This window comes from Paroedura picta, chromosome 16 (assembly GCF_049243985.1).
Source record: "Paroedura picta isolate Pp20150507F chromosome 16, Ppicta_v3.0, whole genome shotgun sequence".
Classification (NCBI taxonomy): Eukaryota; Metazoa; Chordata; class Lepidosauria; order Squamata; family Gekkonidae; genus Paroedura; species Paroedura picta.
In genome coordinates this window covers 1,448,106-1,454,708 of record NC_135384.1, presented here as the reverse complement: position 1 = coordinate 1,454,708, position 6,603 = coordinate 1,448,106, and positions in this window count along the sequence as shown.

Here is a 6,603-nt window from a genome sequence, read left to right as displayed (position 1 = left end):
CCGTGTGCACGCAGGCCCTTCTATGCAGAATTCAACTTTGTTGGACTCCAATTTTGCTGTTGCCTTTGTCATGAGCTTCCATTATGCCTTGTGAAAAGGTCAGTGTCTACTTGGTTTCTGGCTTTGTCCCCCCCCCCCCCACATACACACACACACTCTTCCTTTGTCCTTAGAAACCGACAGCCATTGTGTGAGGCCGTGTGTGCATACACACACACTCTCCAAATTATGAGGGCAGCCAGAAATGTGCACTCTGCACATAAACACCCAGATGCCTGCAAGAGCCGTCCTGTGGGAGGGCTGGCCGGACCCCCTGAGATGCTCGGAACGGACCCTCCCTCTTGACCCCGTCCGACTTGTGTGCCCGGACCCCTGGCCGTGAGAGGCACCCCCCACCCCGCCCCATGCCCACCCTCTCTGCCATGGGCACCACTGCCATAGAGAGGGGTGGGGAGCTCGAGGAGGGAGGAGGGGCTGACACCATGCAAAGGAGGTGAGATCAGAGTTTGTACATAAAAGGGAAATGTCATTAGTGTTACTTTAAATGGAAATGCAATCAAAGGTTCTTCCCGCTCCCTTTGTCTTAATTAGGGACTATTGATATGTGTTTCTTCCTTCCCAAGCAGACTGGAAGGGTGTCTGGGGATTAATAAAGTTCATCAAATGAGCTCCTCTTCCCCCCCCCCCCGCAGCCCCCCAATGCCAGCCTTCCAGGTAGCTCCGCTCCTCCCTTCCCCACTCTCTGGAGCGGCCAGGGGCCCAAATCTAGGGCAAGGCGTCAGGAGGTGTATCTGCGAAATTGCACAGCCGGAAGCAGCCAAGCTGCTACCTCAGCAGGTGTCAACCCCCCCCCCCCAAACACACACATCCCCAGCAAGGTGCCACAGCTGTCAGGGGTGAGGGAGGTGGTCCTGCAGCAAGGACAGGCAGGCAGGCAGACAAGGGAATTGAGGAGAGCGACAGAGAGAGAGAGAGAGAGAGAGACTGGTGCCCAAGGAAACAGACACAGGCGCATGGACACGGAAACAGACACATTTGTTAGCGCATGCAATTGCATGCGCCAAGGCAGACGCACACGCAGTCCCTCGTTCCCAGACACAAAGAAATGAATACACAAGCACGACAACCACAGACGAAGCCAGGGCTGCACACGCCTGCCACAAAGGCAGGATCACACCGCTGCTCCCCCGGCCAGGGTCGCTCTCGGTGGTGGCTCCAGAATCTCAATCAGCAGCCAGGGGGTGAGTTCTCATGCAAGCCCTCGGCCTGCCCCCAGTGAGCAGCCCTCCTGGTCCCGTGCGCTCTGACCTGGGCGGAAACGCCGCTGCGTAGTGCAAGGCGCATTTCAGGGGCACGAAGGGGGGGGCAGCCATGTGAAAAACTGCTCATGCTTGGACACAAAGAACTATGGCGACGCACACAATACACACAACTGTGTTTGTGCAAGAATAGCTGGGTTTATTTTATACCCCACTTTCTACTCCCTGAGGGAGTCCCAGTGTGGCTTCCAATCGCCTTCCCTTCCTCTCCCCACAACGGACACCCCACGAGGCAGGTGGGGCTGAGAGAGCTCTGGGAGAACTGCTCTGTGAGGAGAGCTCTAAGAGAACTGTGACTAGCCCAAGGAGGAGGGGAATAAACCCGGTTCTCCAAATTAGAGGCTGCGGCTCTTTAACCACCACGCCACGCTGGCTCACTGGTACGGATGGCTCTGGTTGGCCCTGCCGCTTGAGGTCTCAGGAACTAAGCCGGATCGGCCCTGGTCAGTACTTGGATGGGGGCCCGGCACGGAAGGCCAAGGTTGCCGCGCAGAGCCAAGCGATCGCAAACTACCCCTGGGCACCTCCGGCCCTGCAAAGCATACAAGTTGCCCCAAGCTGGCTGGGACCCAAAGGAGGGTGAGGGCTGGCCTGAAGGGCTTAGATCTCGGAAGCTATGCAGGCCAGTCCTGGTGGCTTTGTGGAGGGCAGACCAGCCAGCCGGGGGAGGAAACAGCCACGCAGGTGGAGGAAACAGCCACCTCTGCTCGCTTGGAAAGGGCCACCAGGGAAACCATGAATCCACGGTGATTCAGTGGTGTGTCCCACCTGTGGCAGCCTCCAGAGACACGTCGCTCCTGGGCAGATGCACCCTGCTTTCAGGGGAGGGGAGACACACCACACCCATTCCCAGTTCCACACAGGTCCCTCTCCGCCACCTCCAGCCCCGGCTTGGCGGAGAGGTCAGGGGCTGAGAAGTATCCAGGAGGGGCTTCTGCACGTCATCCCTGCCTCTCTGCCTCCACAGGGCCCCCAGTCCCAGGGGAAGAAGAGCCAAGCCCACCCACCTGCCCTCCTCAGCATCTCCCCCCTCTTTGCACAGGGAGGGTCTTGGATGGAGAAAAGTCTGTGTGTCCGTCCCCCCCCGCCCCCCCCACCCGACGTCCACCCTGGAAGCTCTTCTACCATCCGCAGGCGGTGGGAATGGCAGGACATTTGCTGGTCTCCACTCCTGGGGCGTGATTGATGGCGGTTTTAAATTAAAATCCTATATATTTCCCCCTCTTTTAATAAAACCTGGTTTCTAGGATCCCCCTCCCTCCCTCCCCCCTCCCCCCTGACTTCGCCATCCCACCCACCCCCGTCCGCCCCCAGATAGCATGACGGACGTCTCCTTTGTTCCCAAAGTTTGCTGAGCAGAGGCAATTCCAGCAGCAGAGAGGCTATTTCAAACCCTCCTCGCAATCTGTCGCTACTTTTTTTTGGGGGGGGGGGTGCTGGAGAACAGGCACATTTGGGGTTGGTCCCAGGGAGGGGGGTGTGTGGCAGAGATATACCCAAGAGCCCTTTCCTGCCAGGGGGTGCTGATTCTGACCCGGTTTGCAGCAGGTACTAGATGGGGGGGGGGCGCTTTGCAAAGTGTCAGGAGCCAAGAATGACCAATGAGGACCCCCCCCAGTTCCTCTGCCATGCCTAGTTGGGGAGTTCCTCCTCTTCTGATAAAAGCCAATGAAGCAAAATGAATTTTGGGCGAAGGAGGGCAGGATCCGGGGATGCGGATGCAGGAAGACGGAGCCACCCTAGCAGGCAGAGAGCTCCTTGGGGAATGTTCATAAGGAGACTTTCTTCACGCGTATATATAGAGCTGTTAACCAATCAGAATTCTGCCTTGTGTGAGCCAATCAGAAGGCAAGGCTAGGAGCCAATCAGGGCCTGGCAAGCCAGCCAGGTCTCCTTCTGGCCCTCACTGGGATGGAGAATCTCAAAGGTTCAGCTTTAGTCCGAAGGGGAACCTGAGAAGGGGCTGGGGGGGGGGGGGAGTTTGGAGGCTGTTTATTTATTCAGATTTTTGCCAACTGGAAATGCAGCAAAATGGTGACTGCAGGAAAAACGCGAAAGAATCGCATGTTCCTCCTTACGACTTACAATTCCATGTTTTAGTTGCTGCTTTTATGTTTTGTATGTATATTAACTCTTGCTTTTTAACTGCTTCAATGCTGTATTTGGCTTTTGGGGGGGGCTGATTTTATTGGTTTGGAAATGTGATTTTTGTCACGTGTGTTTTTAATGGTTTGTGCACCTGGTGGCCCTTATAAGTGCAGACGGGCGGGAGACCAATTTTGTAACTAAAATAAATAATATTATTGAAACTACAGCTGGAAAGTCCAGGGAGGTGGAGGGGGGAACTCCACCTCCCTTGGGAATGGCTGTTTCAGGGGGAAACTTTGAATCCGGGGCACCTTGAAGGCCAGCCAGGCACTGTACGTCAGCAGAGACTTACAGGCACTTAGCTCTGCTCGAAGGCTGCTTTGCAAGATCGGAACCAGCCTTGGTGGCTTGCCGGTCACTTCCAGATTGCTACTTCGACATGCCGCTTGCACCCAGCTGCCCGGGCTGCCCCCTCCCCCAGGTGCTGAGATGTTTCACGCTTCCAGTCCCTTTGCAGCTGCTCCCCCTTTCTGCATGCATGCGGCAGACACAACCTCAAACCTGTCCCAATTAACACCTCCCTGGGAATGTGGCAGGCAGGCAGGCCTCGGTGGAAGGAGAGGAGGGGCTCAGTACAGGGGGTGGATCAAGCCCTCCAAAAATGGGGCAATGGCAGCAGAAATGAGATTGTCTCTGAGCACACGCAGAATGCCCTTCTCATTGGCTTCCTCAACCAGCCTCCTCCCCATCCACGCAAGGTGAGGCTCCCAATCTCCAGGTTTGGAAAGTCCTGGAGATTTGGGGATGAGGCCTGGGGGAAGGGAAGGACCTCAGTGGGGTCCCATGCCAGAGCAGCCATTTTCTCCAGCCCAACTGACCTCTGGAGGTTGGCAACGCTAGAGACAGGCCTCTCTATCCAAACGGAAGCCAGATCCCCAGTCGTAACCTTCACTGCAGAAGCTGAGGTCCTGCCCTCGGCAGAATTGGAACTCAGTCCCTCAAAGCCAGGGAACGAGGAAGCAGCCTCCACCCTAGAGGCCACGGCAGTCCTAGGATTCCGGGCAACCTGCGTTTAAATCTCCTCTTCTCCCATGGATGGGTGACCTTGGGCCCTTCACAAATGGCCAGCCTAGCCCACCCCACAGGGGTGTTGTGACCGAACAGAGGAGGGGAGAACAACGTTTTAAGATGCTCCAAACCTCAACTGTGGGAAGAAAGGCTGGATATAAATAAATAAGTGCCCCCCTGGCCCCCCATCAAGATGTGTGCTTCTTTGCTCCTGCATCCCGAGTCCTGCAGGGAGAGGGGAGGGGGCAGCACTTGGGCGGGGGGGGGGGTGGACCGGGTGCATGAAATCCATCAGGACCGCTCCCCGGGCCCCTTCCAACCAGCGAACTGCACGGAAAGGAAGTGAAGAAGGGAGAGGAAGCAACATCTCTGTGCCGGGCCCCTCCGCAAAGTCATTTTCTAGCTAATTTTGAGACTCTGTGATATTTTGGAGCTTTTCCCGCTGCCGCGGCAAACCCAAACAGAGGGTTATTTCTGATCCGTCTGACAAGCAGCTGCCTGACCTTTCGGAAACCGACTTTGCTTCTCGATGACAGGAACTCATCAAGATGTGCCGGAGCCTGATGGCGAGAAGGAGCTCCTGGCAGGGAGGGGATCATACAGAGACATGACGCACAGCTCCCGCTCCAACGCCTCCAAAACCGGCCGGCATCCGAGAACGGGAAGAAATCGCTCGGCCATCGCTGCCTCCCGGCCGCCGGCCCCACCCTGGGAAGGAAGCACTGCTAGCCCGGGGGCAGCCTTCGGCCCTCTTGCGCCCCTGAGCGCCTGCTGGGGATTTCGGGGGGGCAGGGGCAAGCGGGAGGCCTCCTTCTCTCTCCAGATGCCTCCCTCTGGGGCTGCTGGATGTTCAATCAAGGGGGCAGCTCCCACCCCCCAGGGTCCGAGGGTCCTCTGGGTCACTGGGAACTGCCCCATGATTGGTCGGGCCTGGCCACACTGGTGTGTGTTTGTGTGTGTGTGGAATCTCTCCTTAATTTGCAAATTGGCTCACTTGCAGGAGTCACCTGATCCTACTTGCTGCTTAAGTGCCCTGTTGCCTTCTTAACATTTTAATTGGTGTGGATTCCTGGCACTGACATGCTTCCGGGTCTCCCTCTGGCCCCCGCCCTCTCTAGAAGCTCCACCGCTTGTGTGGAGGCAGCATGCGTCTAGGCCCCAGGGTTAGGGGCCACCCAGGGGCCCTGCTGTGGCTCTCTCCCCACCTTGAGGCTGCTGCAGGTCTCCTCTGAATGGCCAGGAACAGGGCGGTCTGGTGACCCGTCTTCCCTTGCACAGGCCAGGCCGCTGAGGGGCAAGCGATCCAGTACGAAGGGAGCGGGCTTGGCCCATGGAAGAGGGCTCCTTTTTGGCACGCCCCTGACCCACCTCTCCTGCACGGTCTTGCCTTCTTCTCTGCCACAATTCTGCCCCTCCTCTTACCAGAGCCCGGCCAAGCCGAGGCTCCCACCGTCCTGGGTGGGGATTGCCCAGGGGCAGAAAGGGGGGAAGCTGCCCCCTCCAGGCCTCCCTCTGCCCTGCAAGAGCTGCCCTTTCCCCTTCAAGCCACCCCCCTCCTGCTCGGGACCCCAGGGGCCCTCCGGGATGCACCCCCCTTCTTTCCCGGATCCCGCGGGATGGCCGGTCCGGGGAGTGTGCGTGTGTGCGTGTTGTACTTTGGGGAGGGGGGGGGCCTAGCAAAGAAAAGCCCCCTCCCTCCAAGAAGGAGACCAGGGTCAGGACATCTTCCTTGGCACAGTGTGCGGCTTGTCGCCGGGCAACAAGTTGCCATGGTTACCATTACTGTTGCCCAGGGCGATGGCCGGCGATAGGAACACCTCCCCGTGGGGTGTGGTGGTGGTGGTGGTGAATAGAAATGTAACATTCCTGCAAAAAAGGGGGAAAGGTGGGGGGGAGGCTTGTGGGCAATTTTCCTCTCCCCCCCCCCCTCCCCCTTGTTTTCTCCCCTCCCCCCCTTGCCCTCCTGGGGGGGGGGATTGCATTGGTGGAAATTTAAAATATTGGGAGTATTTGCTTGCATATCCACCTCAAGCCAGGTTCTGTCCTTCAGGCTCCGGAATCGTCTCTGAAGCCCACCTCTCTTGACATTCTGCTGTGTACAGAGAGAGCGGCATGTTTGCAGAGAGGA